Raw genomic sequence first — 27,757 nt, forward strand, 5'->3', positions numbered from 1 at the left:
AAATTTGGGGTGTTTAGCGGTTCCAATAGAGTTTTGTGTAAGGCTTGTTTTAGGATTTTGCAAAGTTCCAAGGTTTTAGCATCCCCCCCACACTTAAATTACACATTGTCCTCAATGTGTCCAAAAATAGAGTTTTTGGTTGATTAGAATATGTAAAAGTGTGTTTAAAAACAAAGATTTGTGTTACTGGCACTCTGGACACGGCCCCGTGTTCATTGAACACGGCCCCGTGGTGAACTGCCAGTAACGAAGAACTTACAGAGGGTGAACACGGGGGCGTGTTGGGTGAACACGGCCACGTGTTGGACAAAAATCTGCAGGTCAGTTGCCAAACAGCAGAACTGGGAGATGGACACGGGGGCGTGTCGGCTGAACACGTCCCCGTGTGGACAGTCTGTTAGCCAGAAAAATATGGTTTTCTCCCGGTTTCTTCCTCCTAGGGCTGCGAATGCTAATGTTTAGCATTCTAACCCTTGCATTGCACCTGTTCAAGCATTCAATACCATCCAACCAAGCACCAAACATCCTAATCTTACCATAGTTAAACATTATCCAACACAAAGTAAAAACAAAGTAAAAATAAAAAGAAAAGAGTTAAGGAAAGTAAATTGTCTTGACAAATGGCACGCAGGCCATGAATTGTTCGATAGGAAAGGGTGATCAAACCTGTGGGCTCATAACCAGCTAGCCCTTTGCTCCTCCCGGCCTCCTACTCCATATCTTCATCACTGTCTTCACCTCCGCCTCCCTGCCTCGCCATGTACTCCCGGATGCTACCGATGTCATCTTGTATGTCGTTGACGCTTCGTTCGATAGCTCCCACCCGGAGATGTGTGTTGTTGGCAAGGTTGTAGGTGTTCCGAGTGCACATGAGGTTTTCCTGCAAAAGATCATGCAAACTTTGGAAATTAGGAAAACCGCCTCCTTGAGAGGAGGATTGACCCGGATCGCCTTGGGGAGGGTATTGGAAATGTGGAGGTGGTGCGTGAAGAACTAGAGCCTCTTGCGGGTTCCATGCGTAGCCTTGCGTCCTTTGAAAGCTCACCGTCCCGTCCTCCGCTTCATAGAGCAAGTTCATGGCCCGGCAGATATGGTAATCAACCCGTCCCGACCATGGGCTCCTTTCGAAGGACTTCGGGATGTTCGCGAAGTGCTTGAAAAGACGGTACACCCACCCCCCGAAGAAGATTGGTGTAGGAGCAGTGGCAAGGCGGTTTAAGTGCATGTTCCGCAGTAGGAGGTAAGAAACATCGAGAGGCTTCCGGTTATGGATGCAGTGGAGGACAACCAAATCTCTAACCCCAACAACGCCACTACTGTCATGGCGTTGGTTCAACGAGTACGTGAGGAGCCTGTGGATGTAACGGTATAGCGGGTCCCTCAGTTTGGTACTCTTTGTGCTGCTGGAGTTATAGATCCCTTCACCAATCTGTGCCCACGCTGCTTGACGTTCACTTGCGTCCAGGTCTCGCAATCCCCCGGTATTCTCCTCGTTTCCCGCTTCTTCGTCTTTGTACAGCCCAATGATTGATCCGAACTGCGCCATGGATGTTCTATAGGTCGTACCCCCACATCGAAACTCGACCGCATCGTGATCAAACGGGTCGCGTCTCGAGTTGAAGATAAACGTACTATAGAACTCCAATGTGCATTGGTGGACCGACCGAAGTCGGGTAGTCAATGCAACGTGCAGCGGACCCGTCACTATGTTGTTGAAGCGGTCCAGTTGGTTTACCATTGTCAGCAGATCGGTGCATGCCCGCCTTGGATATTCTTCGGGCCTTGTTTGTAGGACCTCATAGCGAGCCCTTGCATCAAGTTCGCTGGCATTGAACCGTGTGAATTTGGACATCTGAAAAGAATACAACAAAAGTTAGTGCGAAACATGGAAATTCGGGTTGAAAACTGCAAACAGTGGGCTGGACACGGCCCCGTGTTCAGCGAACACGGCCCCGTGTTCAGGCGTCTGTAACACCAAATTTTCATTTTTTCGTCCCGGTTTCGAAAACCTGAAAATTTTTAGCCTAATAGCAGCGGTTTCCCCCGAAAATGAAACCCTAAGTGTCATTTTTCCAAAATCAAACCATTTACCCCTTCGATTTTGTGTTTTTCGGTTCAAGAACAAGGGTTTGTGTTTTTAGTTGGAAATCGGACAAATCTATCAACAATACATGGCTATTTACTTCCTATTACTCTACTCTAAACTACTACTAACAATTTTCATCAAAAATTTTGAGTTCGATCCGGATGAACATGAAGAACCCTAGATTTCCCCCAATTTTTGATGTTTTAACTACATGCAAGTAACTAATCTAACTACTAAGAAGGATAGAATCATACCTTGACGTTGTTAGGCTTGGTGGTAACGTTCGAAATCGGCAGAAAATCGCCCTAAACCAGAGAGTTTTCGGCGAAACGGGGCGTGTGGAATGGTGTAACTGATAGAACAAATGGGTTTTATCCCGACAGTCGCCTCGGCACGGCCCCGTGTTCAGCGAACACGGCCCCGTGCCGGGTGAAATTTTAATTTTTTTTTTTTTTTTTTTTTTTTTTTTTTTTTTTTAACGTGCTTGTGTGCATGCCCCTTATCTCCGAATAATGGTTAGATGATTTTACCAGTTTCGAATGTATACTTACCTGTAACATGTCTGGTATGAGTTTATTCGTTGACCGTTTGAAGTGCGATTTCCTCTTCCTCATCCTCAATGGATCCTCTGTAGAGTTTCAGCCGTTGGCCATTGACTTTAAATGGTGTTCCATTTCGAGTTTTAATTTCTACTGCACCGTGTGGAAAAACATGGGTGACTGAAAAAGGTCCCGACCACCTAGATTTTAACTTACCAGGAAACAATCGAAGTCGCGAATTGAACAGTAGAACTTGATCTCCAATCCGAAATTCATTAGATTTAATATATTTATCATGCAAATTTTTCATTCTTTCCTTATAAATTTCGGAGTTAGAATATGCATAATTCCTAAGTTCTTCTAATTCATTTATTTGACAAAATCGATTCTTACCGGCAACTTCTAAATCTAAGTTTACGTTTTTAATTGCCCAGTAGGCTTTGTGAGCAATTTCTACTGGCAAGTGACAACTTTTCCCATAGACTAGTTTATATGGGGTTGTGCCTATAGTGGTTTTATAAGCGGTTCGAAAAGCCCATAAAGCGTCGTCTAGTTTGTCAGCCCATTCTTTTTTATTTATCCCTACGGTTTTCTCAAGTATTCGTTTTAAACCTCGATTAGTCACTTCGGCTTGCCCATTTGTTTGAGGATGATATGCTGTTGAGACCCGGTGATAGACCCCATATCTTGTTAAGATTTTTTCGAGTTGATGATTACAAAAATGGGTACCTCTATCACTTATTAATGCCTTTGGTGTTCCGAAACGAGAGAACAATTTTTTTAGGAATTTTACTACTACTCTTCCATCATTTGTTGGAAGAGCTTCGGCCTCTGCCCATTTAGACAAGTAATCGACCGCCACAAGTATATATTTGTTTCCTTTTGAAGGTGGGAAAGGTCCCATGAAATCGAGTCCCCACACATCAAAGATTTCACAAACGAGAATGCCATTTTGAGGCATTTCGTTTTTGGAAGAAATATTACCTGATCTTTGGCAGGCATCACATATCTTTACAAGGTTTTGAGCATCCTTGTAAATGGTTGGCCAGTAAAATCCAGAATCAAATACCTTTCTTGCGGTACTTGCGGCACCATGATGTCCTCCGTATGGACCTTCATGACAATGACGGAGTATTCTTCGTGCTTCATTACCATGGACACACCTTCGGATGAGTTGATCGGCACACATTTTGAAAAGATAGGGGTCTTCCCAAAAGTAATGCTTTACATCAGCAAAGAATTTCTTTCTTTGGTGATGTGGCCATCCTTTGGTGACTATACCGCTGGCTAAGAAATTAGCGTAGTCGGCATACCATGGTTCTTGTCTGCTTTCCATCATTTCCAGGGACTCCGTGGGAAATTTTTCGTTGATTTGCTCGTCCCTGGTTGTCTCCAAAGCTGGATCTTCTAAGCGTGAGAGGTGATCTGCAGCAGTGTTTTCTGCTCCTCTTTTGTCCTTGATTTCGATGTCGAATTCCTGGAGGAGTAGAATCCACCTTATCAAACGGGGTTTTGCGTCTTGCTTCTTGAAGAGGTACCTGATGGCTGCATGGTCTGTATAAACTATTGTTTTAGAAAGAACAAGATAAGAACGAAATTTATCAAAAGCAAAGACCACCGCTAGTAACTCTTTTTCTGTAGTTGTATAATTTTCTTGTGCATCATTTAGAGTTTTACTAGCATAATAGATTGGGTGGAAATGTTTTTCTTTTCTTTGTCCCAAGACTGCTCCAACAGCAAAGTCGCTTGCATCGCACATGATTTCGAAAGGAAATTTCCAATCTGGCGCTATCATGATAGGTGCATTGACTAGCATTTCCTTGAGGGTCAGAAATGCTTGATTGCATTCCTTGTCAAAGATGAAGGGTGCATCTTTTTCAAGCAATTTTGTTAGAGGTCTTGAAATTTTCGAAAAGTCTTTGATAAACCTTCTATAGAATCCGGCATGCCCTAGAAAACTTCTGATTGCTCGTACGGAGGATGGAGGAGGTAATCGAGATATGGTCTCAATTTTTGCTCGATCAACTTCCATTCCTTCGCTTGAGATTTTATGTCCGAGTACTATTCCCTCTGTTACCATGAAATGGCATTTTTCCCAGTTAAGGGCGAGGTTAGTTTCCTCACATCGGGATAGCATTCGTTCAAGATTATCGAGGCATTGATCATATGAGTCTCCAAAGATGGAAAAGTCATCCATGAAGACTTCCATGGTTTTTTCAATCATATCATGGAAAATGGCGACCATACAACGTTGGAATGTTGCAGGCGCATTACATAGACCGAATGGCATGCGTCGATATGCAAAAGTTCCGTAGGGGCATGTGAAAGTTGTTTTCTCTTGGTCTTCTGGTGCTATCGGTATTTGAAAGTAACCTGAAAAACCATCTAAGAAACAATAAAATTTATGACCGGATAATCTTTCTAACATTTGATCAATGAAGGGCAAAGGAAAGTGGTCTTTCCTTGTTGCTTCATTTAATCTCCTATAGTCTATACAGACTCTCCATCCTGTGACGGTTCTTGTGGGTATTAATTCGTTTTTCTCGTTAGTTATTACCGTCATACCTCCTTTCTTTGGGACTACTTGGACGGGACTTACCCACGGGCTATCGGAGATAGGGTAGATTAGTCCGGCGTCGAGTAGTTTGATGACTTCATTTTTAACCACTTCTTGAACATTGGGGTTCACTCTTCGTTGTGGTTGAATTACTGTTTTGTAGTCATCATTCATTAAAATTTTGTGCGTGCACATGGAAGGACTTATTCCCTTAATATCTACAAGCTTCCAAGCGATCGCATTTTTGTGTTTTTTAAGTAGGTTAACTAATTTTTCTTTTTCTATGCTAGATAATTTAGACGAAATAATTACAGGTAAATTACCATCTTTGCCTAGAAAAGCATATTCCAAACCTTTAGGGAGTTCTTTGAGCTCGATGGGTGGGTCTTTAGGAGACACCTTATTTTGTGGTTCATCTAGATCAAGAACTTTAAAAGTTTGTTCTATGGCTACCTCTTCGTCGACAAAGTGGTCTTCCTCGTGGTTTGTATCAGGTGGTTCAGCTTCATCTTCAATTAGGGGGTCATTGTTGCCAAAAGGATATTTCATTGAGCGCTCAAGATCTATGCTCCTTTTGAATGCCCCTAATTGAAGAGTTAGATTGTTGAATTTCCGGTTTTTCAAAGCTTTGTGAGTTTGTACAAAAGGTTTTCCCAAGACTAGGGGGGCATCATCTAAGATGACGAAGTCGGTTGGGATTACCATTTGATTTGTTTGAACCAAAATATCTTCGACTACACCGATTGATTTCATTACTTTTCGGTCGGATAGAAAAATGGGTATTTGAAGTGGAGTAAAATCACTAATACTTAACTTTTCAAAAATGTAGTTGGGCATTATGTTAACACAAAGATCTTTATCAATAGTGACATTACTAATAAACGAATTTTGAAAGAAACATGGAACCGGTGTGATGTTAATTTCAAAAGGATCTTCTTTTATTAGCGAGGTTTGATCATTAGTTAACTTAACACTTACCATTTCTTCAATTTTAGCACTAGTGTTTAACTCTTTTAAAAACTTAGCATGAGGGGTTATTAAACAATTGTTTTCGAAAGTAGGTGACAAGAGAATAATTTCCTCTAAATTAGACTCTTCTTGAATTTTAACATTTTCGGACTCACCATTTTCGTTGTTTAACTCATGTGTCTGTTTTTCACTTTCTTGTTCTTCCATTTTTACATTTTCAACTATCTCTACGTTATTATTACTTTTTAACTCTTCTCTCGCGCGGGATTCCTCTTCTCTTGCGCGAGATTCTTTTATGCAACGTTCGATAGTTTTAATGTGTTCTAATATCCTATTGGTCACTTCGGTGAGATTGAAAGAATTTGGATCCTCTAAGCTTGAATCCGGTTGTTCGATCCTTGGTTCCTCATAGTACTCATATGAAGTAGATGGTTCACACCATTGTTCTTCATTGTAAGTATATGATGGATAAGGGTCGAAACTTTGTTCTTCATAGTACTCATATGAGGTGGGTTGTTCACGCCATGGTTCCTCATAATAAGAGTATGAAGGTGGTGGCTCATATGTTGAATCTTCAAAGTATGAGTATGAAGGCTCATACCTTGGTTCATCAAAATACGAGTATGAGGGAGGAGGTTCATACCTTTGGTCTTCATAGGATGTGTATGAAGTCGATGGCTCGTACCTGGGCTCCTCATAATGGTTGTATGAATTGGATGGTTGATATGAAGTATTATATTGAACCGAGTGTGCATTACGACAATTAGTGCAATAATTACCTCTATAATCATCCTCATCATAGGTGTAGTTGTAATCTCTTGAGTATTGATCCATATGAATCACTCAACAGACTACAACTGAGTCTCGGGACCAGAAAACAAAAATAAGACGGAAACAGAAGCTGGACACGGCCCCGTGTTGGGTGAACACGGCCCCGTGTTCAGGGACTGTATCTGGGCGTTTTAATTAAATTAGCTGGTCACGTTGAACACGGGGGCGTGTTGAGTGAACACGGCCCCGTGGTCAGACTCTGTATCTGGGTATCTACTCTAAAATATGCAGCACGGGGGCGTGTTCAGTGAGCACGGCCCCGTGTTCAAGCTACTGTAAATGCAAAAACTAAACTAAAATGCAGAAAAATGCGCGCGTTTTGAAAAGGTTTTGAAAAACTGATTAGGCCGTCGATTTTAAGCTTTCTTAAAATCCTTGTGTCCCCGGCAACGGCGCCAAAAACTTGATGTGCGTGTAGTGTAATATAATTTTAGATATATTTTTAAGCCCTTTTTACACTTTTAGCCAAGTTTTAAATTTATAAAACACGATATTCACTAACACTAAACACACATATGGGCAAGTGCACCCATCGTGGACGTAGTATAGTGTTGGTAAGATACCGAGGTCGTCCAAGGACACAAGAGCTTTTAATACCGGTTTATCCTCAACGTCTAATCAAATCAAAAAGTTAGAAAAATGTTTTAAACTAAGAAAAATAAAAACTAACTAAATGCTGAAAAATAAAATAAAATAAAAACAGATAGACAAGATGAATCACTTGGATCCGACAAATGTATTAGTATAACCTTTGATTATTTTCGCACTTTTGCACTTGTTTAAGAGATTATCTTAGTTATTGTAGTAGGCCCCTTTTTCGGAGGTGACGTTACCCTCAACCCAGTAGTTTGAGTCAGCAAGGATACAATCCTAAAGGGTTGGATTATTGAAAGATAATGAATTAAGTTATTAATGCAAATTATGGTAGGCCCCGCTTTTGGCGGCGACGTTACCCTCGGCTAAGTAGTCTGAGTCAGCAGGGATACAGTCCTAAATAGCCGGGTTATAGTATTAATAGTAGTTAGCTTATGAGGGGGTCAAAGAGTTTGGATCCCCGCCATCCAATACCTATGGGCATTGAAGGAGATCCTACTAAATTTGACCCAGGTCCCAAGCAGGACCTCTAAACGCTGAACAAGGGCAAGACCCTTACCAAACCGTTCCCTTAACCCCCGACCAGGTAGCCAACATACCTCCATATAGACCGTGGAGATATGAATGGTGAAAATCTTTTATTTTATATAGACAGTAAAATAATGCCAAGACACCACGGACAAACGATAAGGAAAGATCACCTTCAACATAAGTAACTAGTTATTAAAGTCATTAATACAAAACCAAATAAAAAGTGCAAAAGATTAAAAATAAAAAGTATTATACTAAACACTTGTCTTCACCAAGTGATGTAAGAGACTTAGGCAAACATGGCCTTGATTGTCAAGAACTCTTACGATCAATCTTGGATCCCGAGACGACTCACACACTCTATGATGGACAATGGATGATGGTGGTGGATGATGGTGTTATGGTGGTGGTGGGTGGTGGATGAAGTGTGAGAGAGGTGGTGTGCCAAGGGATGAGAGAGAATGAAGCCAAGCTCCTCTATTTATAGGCTGAACAGAACGCTGGACACGGCCCCGTGTTCGCTGAACACGGCCCCGTGCCCGTCTGACATTCTCTCTCTTCATTAATTGTAATTGCGAATTACAATTAATGCGCCTGCTGTACTTTCAACACGCCCCCGTGTCCGCTGAGCACGGCCCCGTGGTGAGCAATGGAAGCTTCTACTGGTTTGTCTTTTCTGCTGCTTCCTGGGCACGCCCCCGTGTTCACTGAACACGGGGCGTGTTCAGACATCTGTTCTCTTCTCTTTGTCTTAGGAGGTGCCGTTGAGGGTCCGGGCAGTTTGCTTTTGTTCCTTTTCTTGTAATTATGATAGAATTAGGGGTCTTTTTGCTTCTTTTGTGATTTTGAGCTCATTTCATCCTGAAAATACAAAAGGAAGACAAAAACACTCTTTTTCCAACATTAGTACTTAAAAAGGGTTAGTTTTATGCCTTAAATGATGTGTTTTATATGTTGCATTTTACACACATCAGAAGGTGCTAACAAGGTTAGAATTTCATGCTTTTCTTCATTTCCACAAAAGAAATAACTAGAGGTTAAAATGGGCGGGCCGACATGATATCTTTGTGTATTTTTATCTCACTATACATTTTTTTTGGCTAGATAACCAAGGGTTTATTGGGTAAATATGGATCTGGAAGGGTTCTTGATACCCCTATTACCGAGGTTCGGAAGTTATTCTATTCAGTTTCACTGTTTTACTATATATATATATATATATATATATATATATATATATATATATATATATATATATATATATATATATATATATATATATATATATATATATATATATATATATATATATACCTTTTTACAACTTCTTTGTCTGAAAATACTTATTCATATTTTCAGGCTGGGTTTGCCGGTATTGGAGTTGGCTCTGCATATCATGGTCTGAAGCCAGTGATAGAGTTTTTGACTTTCAACTTCTCTATGCAGGTTACATCATCTACATATTACTAGCGTCTGTTTCAATGTATGTGTTTGATTGTTTTAACAATCTGCTGGTAATGTTTTGTAGGCGATTGACCATGTTATCAACTCTGTAGCAAAGTCAAACTACATGTCTGCTGGGCAGATTAATGTACCCATTGTTTTTAGAGGACCAAATGGGCCCGCTGCGGGTGTTGGTGCTCAACATTCCCAGGTTTGTTTGTTTTTTTTATTGACTCTCTGACTATTTTTTCATGATTTCTCATATCTTCCATGTTTGGTCCTGACATGGGTTGGACCATTTAACTGACGATGGATGTGGTGGTGGCAATGTGGTTGACGGTGGCTGCGGTGGTGGCGATGGTTGAAGGTGGTGGCGTTGGTTGACGGTGGCTGTGGTGTTGGCATTAGTTGATGATGGTGGCGTTGGTTGATGGTAGCTAAGGTGGTGGCTTCGGTTGATGGTGGTTGTTGCAGAGGCGATGGTTGGTGCTAGGTACGTTGTTGGGGATGGCTCTGGTGGTGACGAGTGTGGGCAGTCATAAGCAATTGGCAGTACGACCCATAAGTTGTTTTCCCACAACTCATCCTAACCCGTGGGAGTCTTCTATCCTACAAAATTTGATCCATGACAACCCATTCATACTTTTTTGATGCCCAACATGCTAAAATAATGGTCCGGAAAAAACCCAAAACTAGGTATATGGTTAACTTTGCCAGACCTAATCCTGACATGTAATTTGAACAATCAACCAAATAAGGTATGGCTGGGTAACGATTCACATGTTCCGGTCGAAACACGTTCTGGCCAAAATGGGGTTCAGTCATAGTGGGTTGTTTTAATGAAGTATCAGTTTTGTTTGGGTCAAAATGGGTTCCAGAATTATTATTTAGGTGTTGTTGTATGGGGGACTATTTGTTTGTTAACTCATGTTAGTTTATAGAAATTACTACACGATAACTCAACATGCATTTTCATGACTGGTTGATTTCATAGGTTTCATGAAGTACACATCCGTTGCTGCACATACCGATAATAGACTCTTTGTAACTGTCATAAGGGTTAGTCGCTACACTTTTGATTGCTATCTATATAATATTAGGTGTTAAAATGGGCGACCTAAGCATTTTTTTGGACGATTTGAGTTGTGACTCAAAACACATTTTGTTAAAAAAAGGTTAAAATTTTGTATTAAATAGTTGATGTGTTTTGTTAAACCAGCTAACCGGATGAAACCAGTAAATGTAGGTTCTTTTATAGCGGTTTTTGATTGGAGCATATGTGTTACATGCCCGAAAAGGGAACGAATTAACCCATTCGAATAGGTCACATGGGTAAAATAAGTTATCCTAAGCATGATTGTTAAAAACTGTATATCAAGGTGTTTGGATATTTAGACAGTTGATTTCAAGTCCCAATAATCAGTTTTTAATGTTTTGAACTGTTAATAAACAACTTCTGTTTCAGATTGTTTAGGGCTTAGATAAGCGGTTTAGGATAGTGATTTTCACAATTCATACACCTTTTCACCTACTAATTTTAGTTTGTTTTTTTCAAATACAGTTGTTGTGACGTAAGAGGGTAACTAACAATTTTATTACAACTCCCAATGCATACATCTTTAATGGATGTCGGAACGTGTTTAGACTGTATTGAAAAGGAAATACGTTAGCCTTCAAGGTATGTACAGAACCATTTCAGTGATTTTGTCCAACTTTTAACATGCTATAACTGAACATATATTATCAATTTAAAAATCATGTTACAATTCATGAACAAGTTTAGAATTCTCAAGAAATGTAAGGTTTATGTAATACAAAGTTAGAAAGTAAGTGCACCATACCACCCATTTTGATCCTAAAATGTTTCCATGTGTGTAGGGCTGTTCATTTTAAACCCGACCCGAAGTTGAAGCCACCCGAACCCGAAGTAGAGAATACTCGAAAAACCCGAACCCGAATAACCCGAACCCGACCAACCCGAACCTTAAATGGGTTGGTTATCGGGTCACTTTTTCCCAACCAAAAACCCGAAAAACCCGAAATCTGAAACCCGAAAAAAACACCGAGCATTTAATGTCTTTTTTTCGGTATATGTGTCTTGGTTTATAGTTTTTGGTATCTAAAACATTATGTTTTAGGACCTCTGAGCATTATCGTGTCATGTTGTCAAATATTTTTTTAATTTTGATAATATTTTTTAAGTACAATGATGAATTTTAGTTATATATTGCAAAAAAAAACATTTTTTTAATATTACATCTAAACCCGAAAACCGAACAACCCGACCCGAACTAGCCCGAACCCGAATAACCCGAACCCGATCAACCCGAGATTTAAATGGTTTGGTTATCGGGTCACTTTTTCCTAGCAAAAAACCCGAACAACCCGACCCGAAAAACCCGAGAAAAAAACCCGAAGAACACCCCTACATGTGTGCGCTATGTAGACATTAACCATTGCGTGAAGCCTTACCACAGACCGGTCACGTGTTGCATATTTATTTTGTAATATAGATATTGTAAAGACTTGGTATCTCAGTTATTTGAGTGTTGTTTGCTATGTTATTTTTATCGTATAACCTGTTCAGTGACACTAATCGTTACATGTATTTCAGGTTCTCTAAACCTGGTAAAAAAAACTGTAATATAGTGTTCTGGAGGGTGCTGTAAGTCTGTCAGGAATTGCTCGCATAATTACCTAGATGTTGACATTTGAAATTGGACACTTCTAACATGATGAAAGGCATGCATCGCGGATTAGTTCCGATATTTTTCCTTGGGTCACACTTCTTGATTCCTTTCTTTAAAAAAACAAATTCTGTTTGGTTGAGCAATATTAATTAATCAAAGTTGGTCTTTTTGATCCAGTGGTGTTTTCAAGAAGTCAAATGGTACAACAAAACTAATTATAACTATAATTATGGGAATTGGTGTAGGATATTTCATAGGTGTTTCTTTTCCATCTGTTTTTATTACCAAGGTAACTTGCAAATCTTGGATATACTTTTACAGTTTTACTACAAGAAAAACCATCTATTTGATTTTTTGTTACTGTAATATTTTCAGGTTATTTTACCATCAAGCATTTATTCACCCTTTGATATGACAATGCACGAGGATCGATCTAAAGCTCTTGAACGCAATTTCCATGAAAATCTTGGTTCGGGTAATACACCCGAAACACCTAAGATATATTTTCTTAGTATATGTATCAACCTGATTAACATGCATGTATCCAATACCATGTTGTTTATTTATGCTTATTGAAGTGCCACCTCATTGTACTATCATCAATTTTTATTCGTAATCATAGTAATTATCCATGCTAACCCGTTAGATTTTTTACCCGAGTAGTATGTAGAATCTTCAATCTGTTTGGCAAATGAAGTGGGTCAGGTAAGGTAGGGCTGGGTAACGATTCACATGTTCTGGTCGAAACATGTTCTGGCCAAAATGGGGTTCAGTCATAGTGGGTTGTTTTAATGAAGTATCAGTTTTTTTTTTGGGTCAAAATGGGTTCCAAAATTATTATTTAGGTGCTTTTGTACGGGAGACTATTTGTTTGTTGACCCGTTGACTTCCGAAAGTCAACTCATGTTATTTTATATAAATTACTACACACTAACTCACCATGCATTTTCATGACATCATGTGTGTTATGGTTGATTTCATGAAAGTGCACATCCGTTGCTGCACATACCGATAAAAGACTCTTTGTTCCTGTCATAAGGGTTAGTCGCTACACTTTTGATTGCTATCTATATAATTTTCCATTTGTGGTCAAGCAGTTTTGCACCATCATAAATCCATGCCAAGCTGACATTCTAGCACTTGGAATTGGTGAGTAGATGAATAAGTGCATTTCAAATCATGTAGAGCCAATCCAATAATGGGTTGGAGTAGGCAAGTAGAGACAATGGGTTGGAATAAGCAAGCCAAAAGTAGGTTAAATTCTTGACGTTTAGAATATGTGTTTATAGTCTGATGGTTCAAGTGCGGAATAATTGGTGAGATCATTCTAATGGATCAAGCGTCGCATTTGGTTAGTATTACTGTATTAGAATTTTTTTTCTACCATTCTATTAATGAGTCGAACTTTGTTTTTTTGTAAGCCTTAAATGTTTGAATAGACAGGTTGAGTAATGGATCAAAACGGGTAATCATTTAAACAATATTTTCTTTTTAACTTAAATCAATTTAGCATTTGTCGTGTAAGGATTTCATCACGTTGTTTATAATATGTTTATGAATTTTATTAGTTGAAAATTCAGGTAAAAGCATAATATAACATAATTTAAAAACAAACAATATAACATTTTGTATCGGAAACATTTTTTAAATGAGATCTCATTAAGAATTAAAAGGTAATAAGCTTTACACGAAAACTATAAATACACATGGAGAAAAAGTTAGGATACTGATGAAACGGAACAAATAAATTATTGTGGGAAGGGAAAGAAGATATTAACGATTTTCAAAATTTTGTTTATGTACCTTTTATTATTGAAAACTAAATTTTCCTAACCCGGGATGTTCCCGGGTGATAGCCTAGTGTGTGTGTGTGTATATATATATATATATATATATATATATATATATATATAGGGTGAGGTTCGGCTAGAAAGTCCAAGTTTCCTAAAAAGTGTAAAAAGTCATAAAACACAATAATTTCAGGCATAAAACAAACCTAAAACTCACAAATAATAGAATGAATATAACTAAAACACCATATTCAAACCCTAATAGTCCATAAAAACTTCAAACGCACCATCGTATAACTATGAATATAAAACACAAAATGCTAAACAACATAAAACACAATAATATTTGTCATTCCATAATCAGAGCCTTAACATCTAAAACACAACACAAAACCCACATACATGATGTTTTGGTAATCTTCATCATATTATTTGTGGGTTTTTGGTGTGTTTTATGGTTGACATTATGGTGTTTTATTACTTTTTACACTTTTTAGGAAATTTGGACTTTCTGACTAACTCCTAGCCTATATATATATATATATATATATATATATATATATATATATATATATATATATAGGGTAATGCTAGACAGAAAACCCTCAAATTCTTAGAAAACTCTGGAAACCCAAATCTCCCCCCATTTTTACCCAACCTCCCGACATTTTTTTTTGAAAAAAATTACACATGTAATATACATGTTTTAGAGTGTTTTGGGCGAAAAAAAAACAAAAAAGCGCCGAAGGGATTTTTTTAAAAAAAAATAAACAAAATTCAGTGCCTAACATGTGTTAGACAAAAAATGCTGAAAATTGCTGAAATTTTTTTTTTAAATTATCCCTTCGGCGCTTTTTTTATTTTTTTTGGCCCAAAACTCTTAAAAACATGTATATTACATATGTTATTTTTTTCAAAAAAAAAAAATGTCAGGAGGTTGGGTTTTCTAGGGTTTTTTATATAGATAGGGTTTTCTATCTAACCATACCCTATATATATATATATTCTCCTATTAGTAAATTATATTAAACAACAATTGAACTAAATCAAATTTAGATTATTACAACCACTTCAAAATATGTCATGTGTCACCATCAAATCTTTTCTCTCAAATTACATATATATATATATATATATATATATATATATATATATAGGGAGGAGCTCATGCGAGAACCACCCTTATTGTGAGAACCTTGAGAACCAATGTGAACACAACCTAAAATAGCTAAAAAACCTAAAAAAAACCTAAAAAAACCTAACCCCCAACCCCCCCCCCCCCCAAAAACCTAAACCCCCACCCCCCCCCACCCAAAAAAAACCTAACCCCCCCCCCCAAAACCTAACCCCCCCCCCAAGCTAAAAAAACCTAAAAAAAACCTAAAAAAACCTAAAAAAACCTAAAAAAAACCTAACCCCCACCCCCCCCCCAAAAAAACCTAACCCCCCCCCCCCCAAAAAAACCTAAACCCCCCCCCCCAAGCTAAAAAAAACCTAAAAAAACCTAAAAAAAACTAAAAAAAACCTAACCCCCACCCCCCCCCAAAAAAACCTAAACCCCCCTCCCCCACCCCCCAAAAACCTAAACCCCCCCCCCCCCCACCCAAGCTAAAATGCTAAAAACTAAACCCCCAAAAAACCTAAAAAAATCTAAAAAAATCTAAAAAAATCTAAAAAAATCAAAAAAAAAATCTAAAAAATTTTTTTTGATTTTTTTAATATTTTTTAGGTTAAAATCGCTACTTTTCGAAGCAAAAAAAAAAAATTTTTAAAAAAAAAAAATTAAAAAAAAAAAAATTTTGTTTTTTTTTTTGATTCGAAAAGTAGCGATTTTAACCTAAAAAATATTAAAAAAATCAAAAAAAAATTTTTTATGTGATTTTTAGCTATTTTTAGGCATTTTTGGTGTGTTCACATTGGTTCTCGCGGTTCTCACAATAAGAGGTGGTTCTCGCATGATCTTCTCCCTATATATATATATATATATATATATATATATATATATATATATATATATATATATATATATATATATATATATATATATATATATAGGGAGGGGCTCATGCGAGAACTCCATTTATTGTGAGAACCGCGAGAACCAATGTGAACACAACCTAAAATAGCTATAAAAACCTAAAAAAACCTAACCCTACCCCCCCCCTCCAAAAAAACCTAACCCCCCCCCCCCTCAAGCTAAATGCTGAAAACTAAAACCCCCAAAAAACCTAAAAAAAGACCTAACCCCCCCCCCTAAAAAAAAAAAACCTAAACCCCCCTCCCCCACCCCCCAAAAACCTAACCCCCCCCCCCCACAAGCTAAAATGCTAAAAACTAAACCCCCCAAAAAACCTAAAAAAACCTAAAAAAATCTAAAAAAATAAAAAAAAAATATAAAATTTTTTTTAATATTTTTTATGCTCAAATCGCTACTTTTAGTGGAAATTTTTTTTTTTTTTTAATTTTTTAAATTTTTTTTTGCTTCGAAAAGTAGCGATTTTTATATAAAAAATATTAAAAAAAATTTGTGTGATTTTTAGCTATTTTTAGGCATTTTTGGTTGTGTTCACATTGGTTCTCGCGGTTCTCGCAATAAGAGGTGGTTCTCGCATGATCTTCTCGCAATGCGAGAACCACCTCTTATTGCGAGAACCGCGAGAACCAATGTGAACACAACCAAAAATGCCTAAAAATAACTAAAAATCACACAAATTTTTTTTTAATATTTTTTATATAAAAATCGCTACTTTTCGAAGCAAAAAAAATTAAATTTTTTTTTTTAAAAAAAAAGAATGTTTTTTTTTTTGCCACTAAAAGTAGCCATTTGAGCATAAAAAATATTAAAAAAAAATTTAGATTATTTTTTTAGATTTTTTTAGGTTTTTTGGGGGTTTAGTTTTTAGCATTTTAGCTTGGGGGGGGGGGGGGGTGGGGGGGTTTAGGTTTTGGGGGAGGGGGTTAGGTTTTTGTTAGGTTTTTTTGGGGGTTTTAGTTTTTAGCATTTAGCTTGGGGGGGTGGGGGTTAGGTTTTTTTAGCTATTTTTGGTTGTGTTCACATTGGTTCTCGCGGTTCTCACAATAAATGGAGTTCTCGCATGAGCCCCTCCATATATATATATATAGGGCTTGGCTATATAAGAAACTCTATCTTTTTAAGAAAACTATGCAAACCCATTGTCATCCACTGATTAGCTTTCATCTAACTTGATCAATGGCTCTCATCATTTTGGTAAGAATTAGAATTAAAAGTAATCTTATAATACACATTAATGATGCTGGAAGGGCATTTTCGGTAGAAGAAAAACACTTTTTGGCATTGGAAATGACAAAACCCACTAGTATCATCATCTCTCTCCTCTTTCTTCTAGTCAAATCTTTCAATACAATATTATCTCTCTCCTCTTTCTTCAACATGTGAAAGAGAAAAGCTTCATGGTCTTTAATGGTGATCCTTCAATGGTGATCTTTATTTGAAGATAATTTCAGCATCATGTGGTCTGTAAAAATCACAAAGACACACGCACGAGTGTGTGTGAGAGAAGAACGATGACAAGATGAATGTTTTTAGAGAGAGAAAGTTTCGATCTTCAAGTTCAGATCTACATCGTGTGAAAGAGAAAATGTTTGAAAATTGTTGTTTTAGAGAGAGAACGACGGCAGGATGAAGGTTTTTAGAGAGATGATATTTTTGTTTTAGAGAGAGAAACAATAATCTTCATCATGTTCATCTATAACACCAAGAATACACATACAAGTGTGTGAGAGAGAAGAAGTTTGAAGTATGTTGTTTTAGAGAGAGAACAAGACCCACGCACGAGTGTGTGTGTGAGAAGAAGGTTTGAAGATCTTCTTCGTGTTCATCGGACGGTTATAGATCCGGTAAGTGTTCTTGAAATATCATTTCACACTTGATTTTGTGTTGAAATGGTTATTAATATGTTTTTGTGTGCTGAAAGTGTTTTAGTAATGGTTGTTAATATGATTTTGTATTTTAAATAAATCAAAAACTTTAGGATGAGATTTTGAACGGGTTTTTTTGTTGGTTTGGTTGCTTGTTAGGGGCTTTTGATCTTAACAGTAGCTGTTTTTTTTTTGTTGGTTTGGGTTGCTTGTTTGGGTTTTTGATCTGAACAGTAAGTGTTTTTTTGTTTGGTTGCTTGATTCACAGACTCAGGCCCATAACATGTGTTAAGCCCCCTGTTAGAATGTTATATAACGTGTGTTGATTTACAGAAACAAACCCATAAAGATATTCAATTGACAAGCTGGATGGATGTAGGCGAAGTTAATGTGTGTTCTAGTAATGGTTAATGTTCATGTATTTTAAATAAATCCAAAACTTTAGGATGAGATTTTAAACGGGTTTTTTTGTTGGTTTGGTTGCTTGTTTGGGGCTTTTGATCTTAACAATAATTGTTTTTTTGTTGGGTTGCTTGATTTACAGAGACATACCCATAACATGTGTTAAGTACCTCTTAGAATGATATGTAACGTGTGTTGATTTACAGAAACAGATCCATAAAAGATATTCAATTGACCAGCTGGATGGATGTAGGCGACGTTAATGCGAGGAAATTGAATAAGTCACATCCTTTGGAAAAGAAGTCTTCATTCATTTATAACATGTGTTGGTCGTTCATGCTGTAACAGAACACCATGATGTAACCCGACTTGTATTCATGTATATGAAAGTGGTTTGCAAAACACCACGATGTGCATATACTGATCGTAACACGTGTACAAGTTAATATGGAACATACAAGTAAATACCATAACACCGTATACCTGGGATAACATTTTGGAATGTATAACATGTGTTAAGCCTCTGTTATAATCTTTTTGTAACCTGACATGTATTCATGTATAAGCTAGTGGTTTACAAAACACCATGATGTGTATATACTGATCTAACATGTGTTACAATTTGTCTGTTCGGAACATATAATTGCTTAACATGTGACAAGGGTAAAACAGTCGACGGGGGCGATGAGTTTAATGGTGAGCTTAGTTAATATCGTAATCTTGTTGTAACCCCACTTGTACCATATCGTAATCTTGTTGTAACCCCACTTGTATACATATGATAACATGTAAGCATTCATTATAACCCGACTTGTATTAATGTATATGAAAGTGGTTTGCAAAACACCATGATGTGCATATACTGATCATAACACATGTACAAGTTAATATGGAACATACAAGTAAATATTGTAACACCGTATACCTAGGATAACATGTGTTAAGCCTCTGTTATAATCTTGGTTTAACCCAATATGGTGTCATGTATAAGCTAGTGGTTTCCAAAACACCATGATTTGTATATACATACTGTAACATGTGTAACATGTGTTAAGCCTCTATTATAACGTGTGTTAAGACTTCCAGAATGGATAACTTAATAACAACATAGTATACCTGATATAACGTGTGTTAAGCCTCTTTTATAACGTGTGTTAAGACTTCCAGAATATGTTAAGTCCATACCGTTTTAACATCGTGTACTAGACAAAACAATAATAGTCTCACATTACATATTACTAGTAAACGAAAATACATAGCTCTAAGAAAATGATGTACCGGTAATTTTGGAATATATAATATGAAACGGGTCATTTGTTTTGCACATTTTGGAATGTATAACATGTGTTAAGCCTCTGTTATAATCTTTTTGTAACCTGACATGTATTCATGTATACGCTAGTGGTCTACCAAACACCATGATGTGTATATACTGATCTAACATGTGTTACAATTTATCTGTTCGGAACATGTAATTTCTTAACATGTGACAAGGGTGAAAACAGTCGACGGGGGCGATGAGTTTAATGGTGAGCTTAGTTAATATCGTAATCTTGTTGTAACCCCACTTGTATACATATAATAACATGTAAGCATCCATTATAACCCGACTTGTATTTATGTATATGAAGGTGGTTTGCAAAACACCATGATGTGGGTGTGCGTATGCCAAGGAAGTTATAAAAATGTGTTTTCATGTCACACGTAACACGTGTTACGTTATACATAGGTTTCATGTCACATGTAACACATGCATGTCCGATAAGTTCAACCTATAACACGTGTTAGTTGTGTTGTGCTGTAACATAAACATGGTCATGATCCTTGAGCATCTGATCCACGTTTGACGAAACCAAACGGTCCCGAGAATCGGATCTTATTTCCCTTGAATCCATCACCGTCCTAATAACAAAAAGATAAGTTAACCGTTAAGTCGTTAACAAGACATAAATATTAACACATTCATAGCCAGAAGTTCAGACTATAACACGTGTTACATTGGTTGTGCTATAAGACAAACTTGGCTTAGCTGTGAAACAGGAGTTCAGACTATAACACGTGTTACGTTGGTTGAGCTGTAAGACAAACTTGGCTTTTCGTTTTTAAAAACAGATGTGCCGATTATTAGACGTCTAAAAATAAAAAAATCGGGCATGTGTTAAACACGTCATAACTATAATAATTTAAACTGTACGGCTATGTCTAATAGGATAAAGTGTAACATGTATTAGGGTATGACGACGTTCAAAATTGCAATCAGATCCACATTGTTTGAGAATTAAGCAAACCAACAAAAAACAATTACTGTTCAGAGATCAAAAGCCCTAAACAAGCAACCAAACCAAACACAAACTTTTTAACACAAAAATAAAAACCTACAAATTACATAAACATTCACCACTTTTTAGAACCATTTTAACAAAAAATCATGTTCCTCTCTAAAACAGCCATTACACAAAAAACTATTAACAACTATTTTAACAAAAACATCAAGTGTGAAAATGATTTTTCAAAATAAAATACTCAAGAGATTGTTGTTTCTCTCTCTAAAGCAGCAACTTTCTCTCTCTAAAACACTAACTAGATCTAGAACCGTGCGATGAACACGATGAAGATCTTCCAACTTGCTTATATCTGTGTATTCTTGGTGTTCTTGATGAACATGATGAAGATTGTTGTTTCTCACTCTATAAATCAGCTTTCAACAAGCATGAGCACACCCGAGATGAAGATGACGACGTGAGATGAAGATGAACACACCCGGAATCAGCTTTCAACAAACAGAGATGAAGTTCATGGAGTTTTGAAAATGGGGGAAGCTAAAAGGTAAAGAAATGGAGTTTTGAAAGTACATCTAGATGTGAGGTGGGTAAAGATCGAAGTAAAGACCTTGTTTAGGAAGTTGAATGCTCCATAGTATATTAATGGTGGATCTAGTATTAAAGAACTTGTTTAGGAAGATGAAGATATTTTGAAAAAAAAAATTAATTTGAAATAAGCTAAACGAAATGGAGGTTGAAGGATGAGAATGATGTGATGGGTACATTAATGATGGTGTCAAATCATGTTGGTCAATAGATCTTTGGGGTGGGGTAGACATATGTAAATTTACCATAGTGCCCTCAAAAGCCAAAAAGGAGATGAAGTTGGGTGGGACATATGGCCAAATGTAGGCCATGTGATGGGTTTTCAAGGTTTTCTAAAAATCTAAGGTTTCTTGTAGAGATCTTACATTTTCAACGTTTCCTACACCATTAAAACAATATTTTGGTGTAGGATACAGAATGTGTAGGATTCAAACACTTATAAATAATTTTGCGACTCATAATAAAATATGTGTAGGACACAAAATTTTTAAATAATTTTGTCACTTCTAAGAAAATTTGTGTAGGAGCCAATACATTAATGATGGTCAAGGAGAATTTTATGGTTGCATTAATAAGGTTTGTGTAACTCTTTAAAATATTTATTAATATTATACATCAAAATGTCTATACTACCCTTACTAATTAAAACATTAATTAAAAGTGGACAAAAATGATATAATGATTCACAACCATTGATCAGGGCCTAGATTAATTCATTTTTTCTTCTTTTAAGAAGATTCTTCTCAAATGAACCTCCCCCTATATATATATATATATATATCTGCTTTTTTCTCCGTATTTATAATTTATCATAAATATAAGACTACATGTTGTGGTCCAGCGAGCGGTTAGCGCCAGCCACGTCGCTTCCACCATGGCTCGCAAACACTACAACACGGTCCAGCGAGTCAAGGCGCCAGTGAGGTGGCGTGACCACCATAGCGGGAAGAATTTGAACGTTGGGCGTTGATGGGGGTGCCAGCTAGCCGTTGGCTTTTTTTTTAAATTGTCTTTTTAATTTTCTTACCTATTTAAACTCGTTTAACCATTTAAAAAATACCCACAATATGTCTTTATTTCCACACAAGCTCTTTTAAAAATGCTCATATTCTCCATCTTTATTTTAAAAATAATGAATCCCGATCTATGGCTTAAGAATGTTGCCGGCAGGATATTAGTTTCGGTCATGACGACGTGTATGACACGGAGATTGACCATAACTTGAGTCGGATGTTAGTATAGCAAAGGAAGTGGAAAAGATAAATACACTATGGAGTAAATTTGTATTTTTTATGTGTGCCTTTTTTAAGATGTTTCATGTTTTTCTTTATTATGTTTAATGTTTTATTATAAAATTTATCTTTTGAAATTACAATTCAAAAAAATCCTTGCTAAAGCCTCTACTTGCCTGAACCACAACAGGGTCAGGTGACTTCACCAGGGGCTTTATCTAGTGCTTAGTTAGCGCCAGGTGAAACAGTGTTATAGAATGAATTCGGGTGTTAGCTTGAGCCACAACAAACAGTCTAACACTATGGTATGCGCATATAAACACGCATAGTGTATATGCACATGTGTATTTCCCAGGTGACTATCAATATCATATATTAAATTGTACTAGCAGGTTGCCCGTGCGATGCGGCGGGAGCAACACATCGCATTGCGATACTCGTTTTTGACAGTTTTCTTATTCATAAAGTATTTATTGTAGCATCATTGTGATAGATATACATCAAAAGCGAAGTAATCGGGTAATCCATTTCATTGTGATGCGCATGGTTCGGTCGATTTAGTTATTATCCTCAACCGAAGTCGATACCAAAGTTATCGGCTAGTCTATTTTATTAACCAGTCGGTTTTCGGTTAAGCACTTCGGTTTATTTGGTTAGATTCACGGTTTTTGATTTGGTTAATTTTATTTCAGTTAATAGTAAAACCAAAATGGGGCTAAACTTTTGGTTAGAAATATATGAAATTGAGGAATAAATAAATGAAATGAAAGTATAAATATTTGAAATGGAGATATAAAATATGAAATATACGAACTGTAGGTACAAAAACAAGAAATATATGAAAATATGAATGATTCAGTTTGGTTCAGCTAAGTTTGGTTAAACGAGAGTACAAATAATTGATAATCGGTTTGTGATTAATTCGGCTTTCAGTTTTTAGTTAATTTCGGTTTGGTTTTGTCTGTATTTGATTTGGTTTAGGTTAACGATTTAGTTATTGCTCATCGATAACCGGTTTTGGTGAATAACCTATAGGTGCATGCGTAATGCGGTGGGAAACACATACATTGCCAAGTTGTGCATTGTTCAGTTGGTTAGATTATTATCCTCAACCGAAACCGAGGTCATCGATTAGTATATTTTATTAACCAATCTGTTTTCCGTTAACCGGTTTGGTTTATTCAGTTTGATTAATGGTTTTTTGTTTGATTCATTTAATTCGGTTAACACCCAAAACTAAATTTAGGCTAAACCTTTTGATTAGAAATACATAAAATTTAGGTTTAAATATACGAAATGGATGTATAGTTACATGAAATGAAGATATAAATACATCAAATGGGGGTATAAATATGAAATACATGAAGTAAAGGTATAAAAGCTAGAAATATATGAAAATATGAATTGTTCGGTTCAATTAATTTTGGTTAAATGAGTGTACAGAAAAATCAATAACCGTTTTTGGTTAATTCGGGTTTTGGTTAATCAGATTTTAGTTAATTCAGTTTTTTATTTATTTCAGTTCGGTTTCGGTTAATAATTCAGTTATTATTTATCCTTAGACACTGTTAATCATGTAATATATCAATTTTTTAATTAAAAAACTATAGCTATACTATACTCAAATTAAAGAGAATAAAATACTCGTATACATGGTGCAATTAAAAAGGTTAGTTTTTTTTATACGGGGATAAAGTGTAACTACTAACTAAATATCTATAATTTTGGTAAAGATGAGGGATTAAATTGTAATTTAGTTGAGATGATTAAATTAATGGTATTTTATAAGTTGACATTCCGTAGCTATTAAACATTCTGGGATAATGACTAAGTACGTTGGGCTTTAATTACTTGTACACTAAGACATCATCTACTTGTACCTTTTAATCCACGCGTCAATACTGACCAAGACAACTATCGAAACATTGACAAAAATGAGTAGGTCGTCACGATACTTTTGGATTTTTTTTTAAATATTATAGTTTATATGATATGGCAAGAATACGTAAAAAAATTATAAGTTTGTTGTGGAGGGGGGAAAGTGTAATTACTTACGTATAATTATGTTAAAACTAAGGGATTTAAGTGTAATAATATGATGGGCTAAAATATAATTATTTTTTAAAAGACTAATTTACCTTCATATTAGTGGTGTATTAATAAATTATTACGGAAAAAGTTCCTATTTTTTTGGATATCTTAAAGTGTCCGTCTCTTATACATTATAATATAGTATAGACAAATGTCAAAACAGTCATTGCCATTCATAGTATATTAATGGCTCTGAAATTAACGTTCTTTTCAATATCTATATCCGTTTTTATATATACTATATAATAAAAAAACAATGGAGAACATATGTAATCCATTTGAGGTTTCTGTTTTTTAGTTTTCCCATCTCTCTCTCTCAACTTAATTACATATACTTATTTTTTAATTAAAAATAATTATTGTATAATCAACCAAATGAATTTAACATGAAACTTGTTATTATTTTTTTAATAAACTTATATTTTTTACTTAAAAACTTTACCAAGTTCAAAATTATTTTGGTTAAAATATTAAAAAAACAAATAATTGTGAGATAATTGTTTTTATGTGTAATTTCTAATGATTTTTAAATATTTGTTGTGATTGGATGGTAAGAATGATAAAAAAATTAAAAATACAATATGTTGAATATTAAAAAATTGGTGATATTAAAAAAATTACAATTAATACCCAGTAAAAGAAAATAATGTTTTAAAAATTAACTTCTCAAAATATATAACTGTCAAGTCAATGTTTATTTTTTAAATACACCTATTAATGACTTTATATCATATAAAAAAGGCAAATTGGATTTAAATAATCCCAACTTACTCAATTTGGCCGATAATAATTCCAACTTAGTTATTGGCCGATAATAATCCGAACTGGTGATCTACTTTTAGCCGATAATAGTCCGCCGTTAAAAATAACTTAACGGAGTTATGCTTTTTTCCGAATTACAAACCGATGTTTTAGGCTTTTGATTAGAACGAGGATACGAGTTGATTGATGTAAAATTTACCTCGAAATACTATCCCAAACGACAAAAACGGTGCTTCAATTCGGGTGTTTAAACTTCCAATTAACAAAAATCAAGCCGTTTGAAGCACCGTTTCGAGGTAAGTTTTACATAAATCGACTTGTATCTTCGTTCTAATCAAAATCCATAAAATATCGGATTGTACTTCGGAAAAAAGCATAACTCCGTTAAGCTATTTTAACGGCGGACTATTATCGGCCAAAAGTAGTCCAGTTCGGATTATTATGGGCCAATAACTGAGTTGGGATTATTATCGGCTAAATTGAGTAAGTTGGGATTATTTAAATCCAATTTGCCTATAAAAAATACATTATATGTTATTGTATTAGTATAATACACATGTTTATTTAACCATGCAATGCATTTATTTTTTTTAAAACATAACTTTGGAATTACTAATAATATTATATTATATTACATTACAATTCTCAACCCGTATAATACACAATATTATAGTATATATTAAGAAAAAATTTACACCAACACAACATAGTTTTTTTATTAAAAAGTAGGAAAAGAAATTTTTTGTTAGCAAAATTGTATGTTTAATTAGATTTATAGTTAAAATTAATAATTATTTAGAAAATTAAATTATACAGTTAATGTTAATGGTTATGATCTATCCTGATCGATCCTGGGTTGTTGTAGTTTTTTAGCTTTAGATATTGAAATTTTGGTTCTAAGTATTGTATAATTCTTGCTTTTCACAACAATACAGTGTTATAAAAGGGACTTTTCCAACAAAATTTGGTGGGAAATTAGGTCCCATTTATGAAGAAATTCCAATACCACCGAATATCCTAAATTAGTGATCCGTTTCAATAAAACTGGTATAGAAAAACGCCCGATTTTCTAGTAGTGGTGTTACATTTGACGATCAGTTAAAAAACGGTTTGTTAACGTGAAACTGAATTGGCTTAGTAGCTGTTTGGCAACGTCTAAATGGTTAAGTGCTAAATTAGTAACAGGTCTAAACTATTAAGAGCTGAATTCTGAACTATTAGACTATGTGTAGTGGTTTAGCTCAATAATGCCCCCACCATGGGGCGTTTTCCGACACGTGGCAGTCCAGTCAGCATGGGGCGTTATTGGGGGTTATTGCAAAAGTGGCGTAGTGGGAATAATGCCCAATAACGTCCCTTCCATTAATTACACAATAATTTTTTTAAAATTAAAAAATGCAAAAGTTTCCCCATTGGTCAGTCAACCCTTCCACAAGCCCTTTTAGGCGTTTTTTAAACCACAGTGAAGCAATTTTTTTTCAAAAAAAAACCGCTAAAAAACGCCCCATGTAATGGGAGCCGGGCGTTTTTGGGAGTTATTTTTGAAATTATAAAAAAACGCCCCACGAGTGGAGCGTTTTTTTTTTTTTTTTTAAATTTCAAAAATAATGACCAAACCCCCCCCCCCATTACATAGGGCGTTGTTTGGCATTTTTTTTTGAAAAAAAATTGGATTGGCGTGGTTAAAAAAACGCCTAAAAGGGCTTGTGGAACGGTTGACTGACCAATACCAATGGGGAAACTTTTTGCATTATTTAATTTAAAAAAAATATTGTGTAATTTAATGGAAGGGGCGTTATTGGGCATTATTCCCACTACGCCACTTTTGCAATAACCCCCAATAATGCCCCTGTCACGTGTCGCAAAACGCCATTAAGTTTGAATGGGGACCTAAACAAGAAGAAGCCTTCAGAATTTTAAAGCAGAAATTAACCAATGCACCAATCTTAGCCTTACCAGAAGGAACAGAAGATTTTGAAGTATATTGTGATGCTTCAAAATTAGGATACGGATGTGTGTTAATGCAATGCAAGAAGGTAATTGCGTATGCTTCCAGACAATTGAAAAAGCACGAGGAAAACTATACGACTCATGATTTAGAATTAGGGTCTATAGTTTTTGCCCTTAAGATATGGAGACATTATCTGTATGGAGGTAAGTTTACTATTTATACAGATCATAAAAGTTTAAGGTATATATTTGGGCAAAAAGAGTTAAATATGAGGCAAAGAAGATGGATGGAAATCCTGAGTGATTACGACTGTGATATTCAATATCACGAAGGAAAGGCAAACGTAGTTGCAGATGCCTTAAGTCGTAAGTACCATGAAAAGCAAAGGAGAGTCCGTGCTCTTAGAATAAATCTACAAGTAGATTTAATGGAACAATTGAAGGAAATTCAGGAAACGGCGATCAAGGACGATACCGAAGGAATGAAAGGTTACCTAAAAGAATTGGAACAAGGAAATGATGG

At 35.9% G+C, this 27,757-nt stretch overlaps 1 long non-coding RNA gene across 1 annotated transcript; it reads left to right on the plus strand.

Annotated features, from left to right (window-relative positions):
- Nucleotides 1–9,253: 9,253 nt before the first annotated feature.
- LOC110927645 lies at nucleotides 9,254–9,789 on the plus strand. The gene is made up of 3 exons (XR_002585789.2): nucleotides 9,254–9,274; nucleotides 9,467–9,553; nucleotides 9,636–9,789. It is a non-coding gene; the product is annotated as an uncharacterized LOC110927645 (long non-coding RNA).
- The last annotated feature ends 17,968 nt before the right edge of the window (nucleotides 9,790–27,757 follow it).

The sequence above is a fragment of the Helianthus annuus genome, chromosome 3 (assembly GCF_002127325.2).
Source record: "Helianthus annuus cultivar XRQ/B chromosome 3, HanXRQr2.0-SUNRISE, whole genome shotgun sequence".
NCBI lineage: Eukaryota > Viridiplantae > Streptophyta > Magnoliopsida > Asterales > Asteraceae > Helianthus > Helianthus annuus.